The sequence below is a fragment of the Peromyscus californicus genome, unplaced genomic scaffold, assembly GCF_007827085.1.
Source record: "Peromyscus californicus insignis strain IS unplaced genomic scaffold, ASM782708v3 Scaffold_5__1_contigs__length_169319896, whole genome shotgun sequence".
Taxonomy (NCBI): domain Eukaryota; kingdom Metazoa; phylum Chordata; class Mammalia; order Rodentia; family Cricetidae; genus Peromyscus; species Peromyscus californicus.
Window position 1 is genome coordinate 10,211,797 of NW_026294573.1, and position 16,010 is coordinate 10,227,806.

At 47.9% G+C, this 16,010-nt stretch overlaps 1 long non-coding RNA gene across 2 annotated transcripts in view; it reads left to right on the forward strand.

Moving 5' to 3' along the window:
• Positions 1–15,803, forward strand: part of LOC128096484 (uncharacterized) — a 21,941-nt gene extending 6,138 nt beyond the window's left edge. Inside the window, exons 2-4 of one of the 2 annotated variants that reach the window (XR_008213659.1) lie at positions 10,122–10,192; positions 11,917–12,043; positions 15,706–15,803. This is a non-coding gene — a long non-coding RNA (uncharacterized LOC128096484). The remainder of the gene's footprint in view (positions 1–10,121; positions 10,193–11,916; positions 12,044–15,705) is intronic. The other variant, XR_008213658.1, reaches the window with a different exon arrangement.
• Positions 15,804–16,010: the final 207 nt, after the last annotated feature.

Here is a 16,010-nt window from a genome sequence, read left to right on the forward strand (position 1 = left end):
TGAGACTTTATCCTGTTTAAAGCAGTATTCTAGGCTCTGGGGGTACAGCAGAGGCTGAAATGGATACACATCCTTTATGAAACATGCACACCTTTGGGTCAGTTGGTAGTGTGCTTGCACAAAGCCTTATGTATCATATCCATAAAAACTGGGCATGGGAAGCTGGAGAGATGGCTCAGCAGTTAAGAGCACCGGCTGCTCTCCCACAGGATCAAGATTTGCTTCCCAGCACTCACATGGCAGTTTATTTACAACTGACCATAACTCCAGTTCCAGGGAATCCAATGATCTCTTCTGGCCTCCAAGGGCACCAGACATATATGGTACACAGACATATGTGCAGACAGAACATACATATACATATAAACAAACAAACAAAAATAAATAAACTGGGCATTGTAGATGGAGTTTTTTTGTCCTGACCCATGGCTCCCCCAAATAACCACACAGAGACTTATTATTAATTATAAATGTTCAGCCGATAGCTTAGGCTCATTACTAGCTAGCTCTTACAACTTAAATTAACTCGTATTTCTTATCTACACTCTACCATAGGGCAGTACCTTTTTTCAGCATGGCATGTTCATCCCTGCTTCCTCTGCATCTGGTTGGCGACTCTGCCCTCCTTCTTCCCAGTGTTCTTTCAGTTTGGCTCTCCTGCCTAACCTCTTCCTGCCTAGCTATTGGCCAGTCAGCTCTTTATTAACAATGAGAGTAACACATCTTCATTGTACAAAAGGATTATTCCACAGCAGGGCATGGTGGTATGTATCTGTAACCCCAGCACTCAAGAGGCAGAGACAGAAGCATAAGAAGTTCTCAGTCATCCTTTGCTTCATAGTGAATTCGAGGTCAGCCTGGGCTATATGAAACTTTGTCTCAAAAAAAAAAAAATACATAATCAAGTTCAGTAATTACAGAAAAGGGGTAAAATATGACCAAATGACTCATGATCTGGGAATGGTAAGTGGGTTTACCACTGGAACAACAATAATATACTTCAGCAGGGTGGGTGGGTGGGTGAGGAAACCATGTCGTCAGCAGGTCAACAGAACAAAAGTGGGTGGGGAGGGGGAACCAGAGTGTCAATAAACACAGAAAACGTGTTTGGCAAACATGCTCACTATTCATGATAAAAGCACTCAGCAATCTTCTCGCTGATAAATGGTGTCTAAGCCAGGCGTGGCAGTACACACCTGTAATTCTAGCCCTTGTGTGCTGTCATGGTGAGTCGTCTAGGGTTGTAGAAACCTATTATTTCCTCTGCCTATTTAAAGAATAAAAAGCAGGAAAAGCAAGGTCTCACCACAGCCATTTATTTTTTTTTTAATTTTGATTTTATGTGCTTGGGTGTTCTGCCTGCATGTATGAGTGTGTACCACCTGTGGGCCTGGTGTTCTTGGAGGCCAGAAGAGAGCATCAGACCTGCTGTGCAAGGTTGTGAGCTGCCATATGGATGCTGGGAAGTGAATGCTGGTCCTCTGCAAGAACAGCCAGTGCTCTTAACCAATGAGCTATCTCTCTAGCTCCCTCAGCCAAGTTTTATAAAGCAGAAACACACACGCACGTGCACGTGCACACGTACACACACACACACACACACACACACACACACACACAAGTAAAGCACATAAAGAGACAGCTTCCCAGGTGGAAAAGGACCTAAAGTGGTTTTGGAGTTTGTCTCAGAGACAAACTTTTTTGTGTTTGGGGATTGGCTTCCTTTTGCCTCAGAAGTGGCCAGTTTGGGATGTCACAGGGGGCTGAGAGGAACTGATTGGTTTTCAACACAGGAAACCAACCGACCTCACCCTTCTTTGAAAGCGCCACTAAAAAGTTCCACCTGGCAGGAAAAAGCCCACCAAATCTTAGTCTTCCAGCAACCACCTTGAATATTTAAGTGAAAAGTGTATTAATCCACCTGGAGCCTCTTTTCCCTTTCTGCCTGCCTACCTGGGATCTTTCTGACTCCTAGAGGCAAGAGAATCAGGAATTCAAAGCGAGCCTGAGCTCTCTGAGACTCTCAAAACAAAAACAGTCCTACCACTTAATGGAAAACAGCCACTGCCTAATCCCCAGGATCAGCAGCAAAGACGCTAGCTCTCACCTCTTCTTCACCATCGCTGTTAGCGGTCCTAGACCGTGCAACAAAGTAACAAAAGAAACAAAAGGCACAAAGACTATATTGTTGCCAGTGACTCCATCTTGCTTGATCCCGGTTCTCTCTCATTCTCGGGGTATGTCTTCACTCGGCCTTCCGACTGTCTTGCTCTAGAGAATGAGAGGCTCAGTTCAGCCCCGGTGGAATAATGTCTCTGAGGCTCGGGGGAAGAGGTGGCTGGAGAGGACTGCTGGGAAATGCTGTTTTCTGGACGGGATGTGACTATTGCAATCATGAACGCACAGCAGCTACACAAGACCCGCACAAGAGCAAGCTAGCCAGGATCCTGGCGTAGACAGGGTAGATGATCTCCAGGCCCTACTCTTTCCTGAGGAGCCATTGGCAGTGGATAATTGCTGGGGGAAGAAGAGTCATTCATTTCTTTCTTTCTTTCTTTCTTTCTTTCTTTCTTTCTTTCTTTCTTTCTTTTTTTTTTAAGATTTATTTATTTATTATGTATACAGTGTTCTGTCTACACATATTCCTGCACACCAGAAGAGGGCACCAGATCTCATTATAGATGGTTGTGAGTCACTATGTGGTTGCTGGGAATTGAACACCGGACCTCTGGAAGAGCTGCCGGTGCTCTTAACCTCTGAGCCATCTCTCCAGCCCCCGAGTCATTCATTTCTAAGGATGTGGCCACTGATGGGTTTTTCATGCTCTAGTGGATGGCCTCACACCCACGCATATATGGGCAGCACCAACTGCACTTTGTGGGTGAGAGAGAGAGAGAGAAGAAGCTGGAAAAGGCATGTTGAAGGAACATGGGGGTGGGAAATGGTATTGCCACCAAGTCTGATGACCTGGCTTCAGTATCCAGAGCCCATAGTTCATTATATAGCTCCTAACCTGTTCCTCATGTAAATATCTCCTCCTTTCCCAAAGGTTGGAAGGAGGTCTGGATATGTTAGTCTAGGTAAATAGTGATAAGTATTTTGAATCCACAGTAATGGGTTTCTCTGCTGATGCAATAAGCCAGATCAAGCCGGGTGATCTCAGGGGAAGAGGTGAAATCATGTGGCAGGCCTATAGACGGGAGCTTGAATACCCTGTAAGCATGGTCTTTAGCAGCTCTGGGGGAGGAGCCGCTGACTGGCAGGCTTTCTGAGAGGCAAGGTTTGGAGAGGGAGGAGGGGGACTGAGGTGGAGCTTCCAGTCGAACAAGCAGCATCCTCAGCGAGGCCCTGCTGTCTCTTCCTCAACATTAATCTCTTGGATATTGACTTTCTGTGTAATGGGCCTGAATTTGTTAACATTTGCAAGGGAGAAGTAAAAGTCTCTTTAGTCACAGATGATGTAATTGTTGTGAAATCACAAGGAATTTCTGTAACAACTCAGAACTAATTGGTAAACTCAGCAAGGTCACAGGAAGTAAAGGTGCTATTCAAAAGAAGCTTCATTTTGCAAATGATTGGCTTGTGAAGCTTTAAGAAACCCTGTTTAGGGCCAACAAGATGACTCAGCAGGTAAAGGTATTGCCACCAAGTCTGATGACCCAGCTTCAGTATCCAGAGCCCACACAATGGGAAGAGAGAGCCGGCTCTGCAAACTGGTTTTTTTTTTTTTTTTTCATTTGTGTGCCATGGCACATAAATGACCACACACATACAAATAAATGTAATTTAAAAAATCTTATTTATAATAGCATTGAGAGAGAAAAAGAGATGGGGACGAGAGGAAGAAACGGTCATGAAAGAGTCCATGGTTCTGTTTGTATGACATTCTAGAGTGGGCAGCAGTGACCACCGTGACAGAACAAATGAGTGGCTGGCTTCCTGGGTGGGGATGAGAAAGGGTTCACCTCTATGTCTTAGTCAGCTTACTATTCTTGTGATGAGACACCAGGACCAAAAGCAACCTGGGGCGGAAAGGGTTCATTTCATTCACGGTTCCACAAAACAGTTCATCAGTGAAAGCAGTGAGGGCAGGAACTCAAGCAGTGCAGAAACCTGGAGGCAGGAGCTGATGCAGAGGCCACAGAGGGATGCGGCTTATTGGCTTGCTCCTCATCATTTTCTTATCCTGCTTTCTTATAGAACCCAGGACCACCAGCCAAGGGATGGCACCACCCACGATGAGTTGGGCCTTCCACATCTATCACTAATTAATAAAATGCCCTATAGGCTTGCTTACAGCCTGATCTTATGGAGGCATTTTCTCAACTGAAGTTCCCTCCTCTCAGATGACTTTAGCTAGTGTCAAGTTGACATAAAACTGTCCAGTGTATTGCAGAAGCTGGAGGGAACTTCTTAGGGTCAAGAAAATGCTCTATGTTCTGATATATAGGTATAAGAACATAATAAGAATAAAATTAATTGGAAGTTCCACTCGGAGGCTGGACATGGTGGCACATACTTTTTTTTTTTTTGGTTTTTCGAGACAGGGTTTCCCTGTGTAGCTTTGCGCCTTTTCTGGATCTCGCTCTGTAGACCAGGCTGGCCTTGAACTCGCAAAGATCCGCCTGGCTCTGCCTCCCGAGTGCTGGGATTAAAGGCGTGTGCCACCACTGCCCGGCTTGTGGCACATACTTTTAATCCAGTACTTTGGGAGATTGAGGCAGATCAGAAGTTCAAAGTCATCCTTGGCCACATAGTGAGTTCGGGGTCAGCCTAGGATCCATGATACTCTGTATCCAAAGTGAAAATAAAGTTTAAATTTGCTCTGAACGGTGAATCATGCCTGTTGACCTTTCAGCCAACCTGTGCAGATATTGTCTGCTGGACCTGGGATCTGAGGACCTAAAAGAATGGGGCAGACTACAGTCTAATGCTGTAAACAACCTTATTTCAGTTTCAGTGTGCTTTTGTACATGAATGTAACAGAGAAAGCAATGATCCAAGGAAGGTTGTTTGAGTTCAGAAAAACATGTAAATAAACGTTAGTAAGCACATGCTAAATATTAACAGAGCAGCCCTTTCCCAGAACTTTCTCAGGACAGACTGATTTAAACACAATTGCTCGGCATGTACTATAGATTATATCTAGGGAAGTACAAAGAGAAGGCAGAGGGCCATATCCAGATCCAGGGTACACTGACCAAATTGGGTTCTACAGCTATGTGCAGATATCCAACAAGAATGGATATGTCTTAGAAGTTGAATGTAAATGTTTGTCACAGGAGGCATGAAATCACACCCAAGAACAACCCAGCGAACAAAACGCACCCGAGGTGAAAGGCTCTCTGCCTTTTTTCCTGGACCCTCTCTCATAGTTCCCCAAGGCATTGTTCACCATGTGTCATCCTTTTGACTGTGTACTGACAGCGCCTATAATCCCAGCACTCAGGAAGCAGAGGCAGGAGGATCCTGAGTTCAAGGCCATGATCGACTACATAGCAAGTTTGAGGCCATTCTGGGCCATATGAGACCTGTCCCACCACCACCAAAGTCTCCTTAACAATGAATACATTTTATTGTATGTATATTACATCCCAGTGAAGTTGATTAGGTAGAAAAAAGCAAGGCCAACTACACGTACCACCAGCCTGCCAGGGGTTGGGGTGTAGCTCAGTGGTAGAGTGCATGCTTAGTATTCACAAGGCCATGGGTCCAACCACTAGCATAATAAGGAGATATCGTGAACAAATGTACCCTATATCAAGTTCAGAGATATAGTACCCGGTTGCCCACTGATCATTTGTCGTCGCCAACTTGGCAGGTGGAAGAAGAAAATCCTTCCCCAATCGGGCCTCCAAGGGCCAGTGGCTTCCGGTGACCCGATGCAGGTTCTGTCTTGTCTCTTCTCCCTACTGCTGCCTCTCAAGCCTCTAATTCTCGAATTCTTGTTTTGCTGCAGGCACCAGCAATCACTCGCCACCATAGTGGCTTTGGGACTTCATAGCTCTGTGGGAAGCTGTAAGGAGCATTTCTGCTTTAGGGGCACCAGAGGCCAGGATAGGGCTCACTTCTTTCTCTGGAAGCTTCTGGCGGCTTCATGTATAATCAAATGATGGGAAGCCAGTGAGACTTGTTTCTATCCTGGGCAGGGAGGGTAGAAGCAGTGGTGTGGAGGCAAACAACAGACGCCAGGCCACTGCCCTCGCCTTTCTCTTCCTTCGTAACAGACTCAGCCTGAGCCAGGTTCCCAGCGATGGTCCTAGGGAGATTTTGCAAGCCAAGCTTCCTGGTTAATGAAAGGCCAGCATTGTCCTTACTTGGCAAGGAAAGCAAGGGCAGCCTGTAAGTCTGTCTGCCAGGTTGGAACCTGCTTTCCCTGACTCTCTGAGAGTCCCTCGTCCCTGCCCACAGTGTCCCTGATTGTTTCTTAGAAGAAAATCACCTTTGGAATAAAGTCAAATTTAAGAAGCCTGCACTGGTGTTGCCAATTATGTTGAATGATGTTGAAAACTTGGTGGTCACTCTTACAACTCAGTGGCACCTCAGGGTCAGTAGACTGGCCAGTGGGTAGGTGCTGCCAGGAAAACATCTCCTTTCTTCCCTCCTGCTATTGTCTTGGTCTCGGCTTCTGAGAGGCAGCAGAGCACAAGGCTCTGTGAACGAAGACCCCCTGTGCCTGAGTTTCCTCGCTTGTGAGGCAAGGCTAGTTGAGCTGACACTTCAGAAGGAGGAATAAGAATGGCTGTTGGGGCTGGAGAGATGACTCAGCTGCTAGCTGCCATGTGGGTGCTGAGAATTGAACCTGGGTCCTCTGGAGGAGCAGCCAGTGCTCTTATCCACTGAGCAATCTCTTCAGCCCAAGATGGCTCAGCTGTTAAGAGCAATTGCTGCTCTTGTTGAGGACCTGTTTAGGTCCCAGCACCTACATCAGGTGGCTCACAACCGTCAATTCCAGGGAATCTGATGCCCTCTTCTGGCCTTAATTTTAGCTGGAAATTTCTCCAGTCCCACCGGGCCCTAAGGTCCACAGCCGCTTATAAAATAATCACTCAGAGGCTTATATTACTTACAAACTGTATGGCCCCCGGCTTTAGCTTCTGGCTAGCTAACTCCTTAATCTTAAATTAACCCATTTCTATTAATCTACATATTGCCACATGGCTGTGGCATTACCGGTCTGTTGGCATCTTGTTGCTCCTTCGGCAGTGGCCTGACGTCTCTCCCAACTCCACCCTTTTTCTCTCCATATCTCTGCTTGGATTTCCTGCCTGGCTGTAAGCTTTCTTGCCATAGGCCAAAACAGCTTTATTTATTATCTAATGGGAGCCACACATATTCACAGCATACAGAAAGACATCCCACAGCATTTAATAGGTACATGCAAGCATGCACACACATGTGCACACACACTCACACACACACACACACACACACACACACACACACACACACAAATCATTTTTAAAAAAGAACTGATGTTTCAAACACTGGGCTGGACTGTAAAGAAAGATTTTGAGGATGTCATAATCCTCAAAGAAGAAAGGACAGTCACTTATTGAGCTCCTACTATATGCCAGCCGTGGACCAGAGGGTGTAATAAACAATCCCTCATCCAAAAGCCTTGGTCGGGGTATACCTGGTGGGGGGGGCATCTGAGAGCAGAGGCCTGGGTGTGTTTCATGGGCCTGTGTTGTAATGATTTTAAAGAAGTTCGATATAGGATGTATCCGACTCTGGGTGGCATTCCATTTTCAGGTATAAAGTGTTTTGAATAGTCACAGGCAGGGACTTTATAAGCATCTTTTAAATGGTTTGTGGCCAGGAAAGGTCGAGCTGTGCTGCCAGATGTGGTCCTGCCCAGTTGGCTTCTGATGCCAGCAAGGTTAACCTCTAGCTTTTGTGACTCTGGGGTTTAAAACTGTGGATGAGCCACTTCAGAACTCTTTCAATTCATCTGATGGCTACCAGGGACCGATGGTGTCCATGACTACAAACACAGAGGTGGGTGAGTTCCACAACCATTGCCAAGCTCACCAGCCAGAATCTCTGTCCCTGGACACCAGCCCTCTCCCAACTGCTCTTCTCCCTGGAATCTCACATGTGCTAAGTTGTAGGTGGAATGTCTCTCTCCCACCTGCCTGTTCCCAAATACCTAGCAGCTGCTTACCAAATAATTGACTCAAAGGCTTAATATTACTTATGAATGCTTGGTCGATAGCTCAGGCTTATTACTAACTAGCTTTTACACTTAAAGCAACCCATAACTCTTATCTATGTTTAGGCACATGGCTTGTTACCTTTTCTCAGTACAACAGTCTCATCTTGCTTCCTCTGCGTCTAACTGGCGACTCCCGACTCCACCCTTCTCCTTCTCAGCATTCTCCTAGTCTGGTTGCCATGCCTATACTTCCTGCCTGGCTACTGGCCAACCAGCATTTTATTAAACCAATTTGAATGACAAATCTTTACAGTGTACAAGAGCATTATCCCACAGCACTAAGTAAGCACTCTATCACTGAGCTGTATTCTTAGTCCTGGCCCTTAAGCCTGGACTCCATGGCACCCTTCATGTACCCTTCCTTTCTTTAAAGCCAAAAAAAAAAAAAAACCCTCTTAAAAATTATTTATATTTTATGTGCATTGGTGTTTTGCCTGCATGTATGTCTGTGTGAGGGTGTCAGATCTTGGAGTTACAGACAGTTGTGAGCTGTCATTAAGTAGGTTCTGGGGATGGCTTACTAAAGTGCCTGCTGAACAAGCGTGAGGACTTGGATCCCCAGCATCCACGTAAAAGCCAGGCCGATAGTATGCACCTGTAACTCTGGTACCAGTGCCAAGGAGGTGGAGACAGGGTGATGGTCCCTTGAGCTCATCAGCCATCAAGCCTGGATCAGCGAACTCCAGGTTCAGTAAGAGACCCCGTTAAAACAAACAAGCAAAACAAAATAAAAAAAAAAAAAAAACAGATGAGATGTCACACTCTGGCTTGTGCATACATGTGCACATGCTGCACCCCCACACGGGAAGATACTCACACAAACGTATGCATAGATGAGATTTTAAGTAACTTGTCCTGTTCAGAGTTGTCTGCAGAGTGGGGTTATGTAATGCTGAGCTGATGTGGAGAGTGAGCAACTCTCAGGAGAGTCAGACCAGATGGATTCACATCCTAGGATGATGAGACTTGCTGCGCAGTGCTCTCCCCAGCTACAATGAGGTGGGTCACAACAGCAGCTACCTCCCAGGGCATGATAAGGATTACACAGGATAATTGGGATTGCCTAGAGAAAGACCCAATTAATATACGCTACATTAGTCTCCTAGTTCTGGCTCCCCGGTTCTCTGCACGGGTTTAGGCAACACTGATTCATAGAAAGGTCTCGGGAACCCTCAGCACAAGGGAGCTAATGCTGGGTTCTTGTCCAGAGTGCGGCGCTGAGCTGAGGATGTCCGGCTGGAATCTCCAGCTCGGCCCCACGAGTGGTCTAGCCCCATTTCTCTTTCTCTCCGAACTCTGCCCTCTCAGAAAAACCTCCAAAAAGTCCAGTTCTAAATTCCTGGAGGTTGTTGCGGCTCCTCCCCTGAAGCTGCTAGCTGCCCAAGACCCTGCCTAAAAGCGTACCATGCTGGGGCACAAACCCAGCCTGTGTCAGACATGTTATCATCCCTCAACTACAGGGTACATAAACGCCCTGCTTTAGATGGGCCGTGTGATTTTTCTCCAGTCTGCCTTACCCCTGCCTCAGTCTCTGGGGGCTGGAGGGTCACCCAGGAGTGATTTGCCCAAATAAACCTGGTCTTTTACTTTTTAATTCAACTTGATCTGGCTTACTGCGTCAGAGGAAAAACCTATTACTGGGGGGCAGAAAACCTATTAAAGGAGAGGGTAAATTACTTCTCAGCCTGGTACCCAGCATTGACTGCCTTGAGTTCTGAGGGATGCTGGGTCAAGGGCATTAATATGGACATCTCATGGTGGAGATGCAATAATACCTGAATCCACAGCAGCATCCACCCCAGAGGAGCTGGGGAAGCAGAACAGACCTCACTCATTCATTCACTCACTCATTTATTCATGTCTGCATGCAATGAAGAGTGATTTGCCCCTTTCTCTGCTACAGATCTGACCCTGGCACCGTCTCCAGAGCACAGGCTTCATGGAGGTCCTCAGAAAATGCAAAAGCCCTAAAAGGTATGGATGGAACAAGTCATCATATTCCTCTGGGGAGGCACTAGAAGGGCTTCTCTGAAGAAGGGGTACCTGAAGATTGATCAGCAAGGGTTGGGAGATCTCAGGATAGAGAGTATCGGGAGACAAGGCCTGAAGCCAGGAGAGGAAGGCTGGCAAGTCATGAGTCCTCTGAGGCTGGAGAGTGACAGGAAGGGAGAGGAAGAGAGAGCCTGGGCTTACTGTTCTACCCCAAGAGCAATGGAAAATGCTGAACAGTTCTGAAAGGGTCGTCTTGGTGGCACCGTGGAAAGGAATCTGTTGGCATATGGCGGGACCTGGAGGTTAGGGCGGAGAAGGGTGGGGCGGTGCAGACAAGGAGGGGTAAGCCTGAGACCAGGGTCACAGCACTGAAATGGGGGGAAGAGGTTTTGAGGGAAACTCCAAGTGACAAGCTGAGGATGGGGTAGCCACGGCCTCTGTAGCCAACAGATGACTTATGGGAACCAATGAGGAGCCTGCTCACTGGGTCCACACAAGATGGGAGTTCCTGTAGTCAGGAGGGCAGCAACTCCTCTGGCCTGGGCTTTCCATGTGAACATTGTCAGGGGCCATGAGAGCGGACCAACAAACAGCTTTGGAACTTCTGGAACATGACTAGGCGGTCAGCAAAGGCACACCTGAGTGAAGCTTGGCGAGGCAGAGCCCCGAGGATTGCGTTTCCTGAGGACCTCATGATGTTATTGAGCATAGCTCTGCGTATTGACCTCGTGGTCACCACATCCCTCACAGTCTATGATTTGTATGAAAACTCTCAAGGGGTCTCTAGCCCCTCACTGAGTAGTTTTGTTACTGGTACTTATAGTAATAGTGATTGACTTTTTCCAGGCATTGCTGCTGGAGCAGATTAATGATTCAACCACCACCCTTAGAAAGAATTTAGACATGTAGATTGTTAGTAAGGTTAGGTGTTTTTTGTTTGTTTGTTTTAATTTTATGTGCATATATTTGTGTGTGAGGGTGTCCTGGAATGGGAGTCACAGACAGTTGTGAGCTGTCATGTGGGTGCTGGGAATTGAACCCAGGTCCTCCTGAAGAGCAGCCAGTGCTCTTAACCCCTGAGTCATCTCTCCAGCCCCCAGGTGTTTTTGTTAATGGATTTTAGGTAGAAAATCTTGGGGAACAATTTAAAGTTTAGAAAGGCACATAGTTGAGTGAGGGACTCGTTGAGGTCTAGAAACAAGAACAAGGACAACCTGGTTATTATCAGCTGACGTGCCTCTCTTGATAGGATGGGTTGGTGATCAAGGGTGACGATTAATTCCTTGTGCGCATTACTGCCCTCGGCTTCCTGATATGAAAACCCGTTGATGAGTGGGTATGCAGCCTGAGGATTGAAAGTAGAGCTGACTGATTGTTTTTCGTATAGAAAAGTTTAGATTTGGGATTCTCTTAAGATTTTTTTCATATTGCTTGAAAGATTTTGCTCGGGTATATAAGCTGTCAGGAGGAAATAAAGCCACACAGAAAGAAAACACCAGGAAAGCTAGAGAAAGGAAGGATGGAGGAGGAAGCCATTAGGAAAAAGACAAGGGAAACATCAGGGTAGAAGAACAGGACAGGAAAACAGAACAGAACAAGCAACAGAAAGAATAATAAAATGAAAGACAAGCTTTTGTCCCTCAGAAAAGAAGTCTGTGTGTTTTTTCTCGCCAACTCTGCATCTCATGCGCTGTCTCTCTGACCAGCAGAAGGCTGGCCCCTCTGCAGAACATCGTGGCTGAACCTAGGTTGTCGAGAGCCATGGCTTGCAATTCACCTTCAGCACTAAACTTTCTGGGGCTCCTGCTGGGCCCTCCAACCAAGCCTGAACTGGTTAGGGTTTCAACGTGTGACCACCTAGAGGCTCGGCCCAAGTGTCAATCCAATATCCACGGAGGGCAGCTGGCTTTCCGAGCCCCTGGTGCTGAAATCCGGGAGCCCTCCTCTGGCTCTGCTAGGTACCTGCCTAGAGGCAAACCGGGAAGGAAGCGCAGCGGATGAGGCTGACGTGGCTGGGTACAGAGGGCTCTGTCTGCTCCGTGGCTGCGCCTCAACTGCCCCGACAGCATTTTAAGAGACTCAAGTTCCCTCTGGCCGATCAGGAACTGAAGAGTCCCAACACCTCCAAGCACACAAAGCAGAAAGGCCTAGGTCCCCAAGGGTGACACCAGCAGCGACTCACATAGAAGTCCCTGTAGCGTAAGTGAGGCAGAGCAGCTCAGGGCTCGCCACGTCGCTTTTCCATGAGCAATTTTTGTTTCCTTGTTTGTTTTGAGACAGGCTCTTGAGCAGCTCAGGTAGGCCTCAAACGCAGTATCCAGCTGAAGATGATTCCTCTGCCTCCCTCTCCCCACGTGGGGATTACAGGCTGGCACCATCCCACCCAGTTTACCCAGTGCTGGGGATGGGACCCAGGGCGTCATGCAAGCTAGGCAACCACTGAGCTACAGCCCTAGCCCTCCGTGGGTATTTTTTTTTCTGGGTCCAGTCACCCTGAGAGAAGGTATTAAGACACTCTGCACAGGGTTGGTAAGTCCCAAGGGTTTGAAAAATTCATTAGCTTGCAGAAATGACCCCACATTTGTGTCCTTCCAAAGGAGCTGGCTCCAGTTGCAGACTTGGCATGACCACAGTGTGAGCAGGGCAGGGTTAGGAGGCTCCGTGTGAAAGAGGCCGCCACCCCGGACCCAGGCAAGGGGAGGGGACAGGCCCGTCAGACCAAGCGTCTGGTCACATGTAGAGAGCATCTGTTCCATGCTGTTCTCTTTGCGATTCACTCACTACACCCCCATAAAGTGGAGGCTACATTATCGATGCTCCCCCACTTACAAAAAAATGGATTGAGGCCCCAGGACCTGCTTTGTGTGGTTTGGCTCTTCAGGGTTAGAAGTGGCCTCTCCTGCTCCCTTGGGGATCTGCCCATTCCTTCCTTACAGCTTTCATGGCTCTGCCCTCAGGCCCCTCCCACTGACCTGTGGGTTCCACCAGGACAGGGCACCGTATCTCCAGTCCTTAAGGGCGCTGGAGAAGTGTGTTTTCATTTTGCTAAATTAAGTAGGCCATAGGGCAGGGGTGGAGCTCTGTGGGAGAGCATGCACTGAGTGTGTGCAAGGCCCTGAGTGAGTTTTATCTCCAGCACTGCAAAAGTGTGTGTGGGGGGCTGGGGGTGGGGGTGGGGGGAGAGGGGAATGAGGTTGGAGAGACAGCAGCGGGTAGGAATGCTTGCTGTGAAAGCGTGAGGACTTGAGTTCAGATCCCAGCACCTATGTAAAGCTGTGGGAGGTTGGAGGCCGGAGGCAGGAGGATTGCCGGGGCTTGCTGACCACCAGCCTAGCTCCGGGTTCAGTGAGAGAGCCCGACTCTAGGGAATAAGGTGGGGAGTGAGAAAGTAGGACACCCAAGGTCTCCCTCTGGCCTCCGCACATGTACTCCATCTGACATGTGCACTTGCATGTGTACATACACCACATATGCGCACACACACACACACACACACACACGTACAACATACACACATATATGCACAAATACACACAGCTTCTACCCGAATTCTTCCTCAATGTCAGGCCCAGGACTCCAGGGTTAGTAAGAAATACTCCTTATTCTTCGTGGAGCTCATTTCTAATAGAGATCAACCGTTAACAAAGGAATAAAGGCCCATTAAATTCCTCCGGCATTCAGTGCAGGAAGGCAGTAAGCAGGTAATTGTGCGCATCTGAAGTTCCCTTCGGGGAGGGTGCAGAGCTGGCTTGAGGTTGAGACATGGAGGATTCAGAGAAATGACATTGTAAGAGGCTAGGGAGACTGTCTGAGCAGTGCGGACAGGAAGTGCTAAGGCCCTGTGGTGGGAGGAAGCTCGGATTGTGTAAGGGGCAGAAGCAGGCCAGTGTGGCTGAAGCCTGGGGAGTCAGGGGAGGAGAGAGTTGGGGAGCAGCTAGGTGTCAGTGTCAATATGGAGGAGGGATGGGTTTTGGGCTCCAGGCCTGGGATCCAGCAGCCCAGCTGTGAATACATCTTAGTTCATATGCCACATGTCACCGCTCTAAGACTTGGTTTGACACAGCTGAGCCACACATGAGGGAGGATGCAGGCTCAAACAGCAAATGGTATCAATAAGATGCAGCATGCCTTTGAACCCAGCATTCCATTAAAAAAGCAGAGGCAGGCAGTCAGTGTGAGTTCGAGGCTGGCCTGGTTTATATAGTGGGTTCTGAGTGAAAAAAAAAACAAAAACAAAAACAAAAAGGAAGGACATGGCTCCTCCTAGGTATGGTGGAGGAGAAAGTTTATTGTTAATAAAAAGGAATGTGGCCAGAGGCAGGGACGTATGGGAGAGTCCAGAGTGGACATGACCCTGAGCCTGTCAGGAGAGGGGATAAGGAAGAGGGAGTACCCGACCAAGAGGCCAGAATGATAAAGGTAGACCAAGAGAGACCAGGTAACCAAAGTGGTTGGATTATACTGGGAAGGACATCTGCGTGAAGGGCAGCCCAGCCCCTGGGCTGGAGAAGTTTAGGGTAGGGGGTGGGGTATGCCAGCCTGGAGGGCCCTGTACAGGTAGGGACTGAGGGATTCAGGGAGAACCTAGAGGCCAGCATCCACTTTGATATGTTAAATAGGCACCTTAGCCATTTGTCCCTGTTTGAGATCTAACAGGTTCCAGGCCAGTCGGGGCTATATAATGAGACACTGTCTCAAAAGAAATTAAATTAAAAAGTGCAGGGAGATGGTTATAGGGATGCTGGGTGGTTCCTTACTCCTGGGCCCTTTGACACTGGATTTCATGTGTCAATTTGATTGGGTCAAAGGATGATGCCCTGACAGCTAGTAACATAGAGTTTCTGGGTGTACCTGTAGAGATTTTCTAGAAAAGATTAATATTTAAATTGGTATCCTGAGTCAAAAGTTAGACTCTTGGGGATAGAGAGATGGCTCAGTACTTAAGAGCTCTTGCTGTTCTTTCAGAGGACCTGGGTTCGATTCTCAGCATCTACATGGTGGCTCACAACTGTCTGTAACTCTAGTTCCAGGGGATCTGAAGCCCTCTTCTGGCTTCTGAGGGCACCAGGAATGCACATGATATACAGACATACATGCAGGCAAAACACCCATGCACATTTGAAAAAAAAAAAAAAAAAAAGGCGGGTCCTCACTGATGCTGGCACTGTCCCATCCATTGGTGGCCCAAGGAGACCGCAAAGACAAAAAGGAGAGTGACCCTCCCTCTCCCTCCACATGGATGTCCTTCTTTACCTGCCCTGGGGCACTGCAGTTCATGATTTGGAGCCTTTGAGCCTGAATTGAGACCCATAACACCGACTCTTGGCGCCCAATCCCTTGGGTTTGGCCTGAAACTGTAGCTTTGGTTTTTCTGGGTGTCCGGCCTGCAGATAACGGCACGTAGCCACCTCCGCAGTCGCATAAATAAACAAACCTCTTGTCTCCCCGCCTCTCAGTCCCTCTTCTTTCCTCTCTTGTCTTTCTGTTGTTCTGAGACAAGGTCTCTAGGCTGGCTGACTTCTTGTCAACTTGACACAAGCTAGAGTCATCTGGGAAGAGGAACCTCACTTGAGAAAATGCCTCCATCAGATTGAGAGAATGCCTCCATCAGACTGCCTGTAGGCGAGTCTGTGAGGTAGGCGAGTCTGTGGGGCATTTTCTTGATTCTTGATTGATGTGGGAGGGTCCAGCCCACTGTGGGTGAGTGGTCCTGGGCTGTATAAGGAAGCAGGCCGAGGGAACCATGGGGAACACGCCAGTAACCACAGTTCCTTTGTGGCTTCTGCTTTGGTTCCTAACT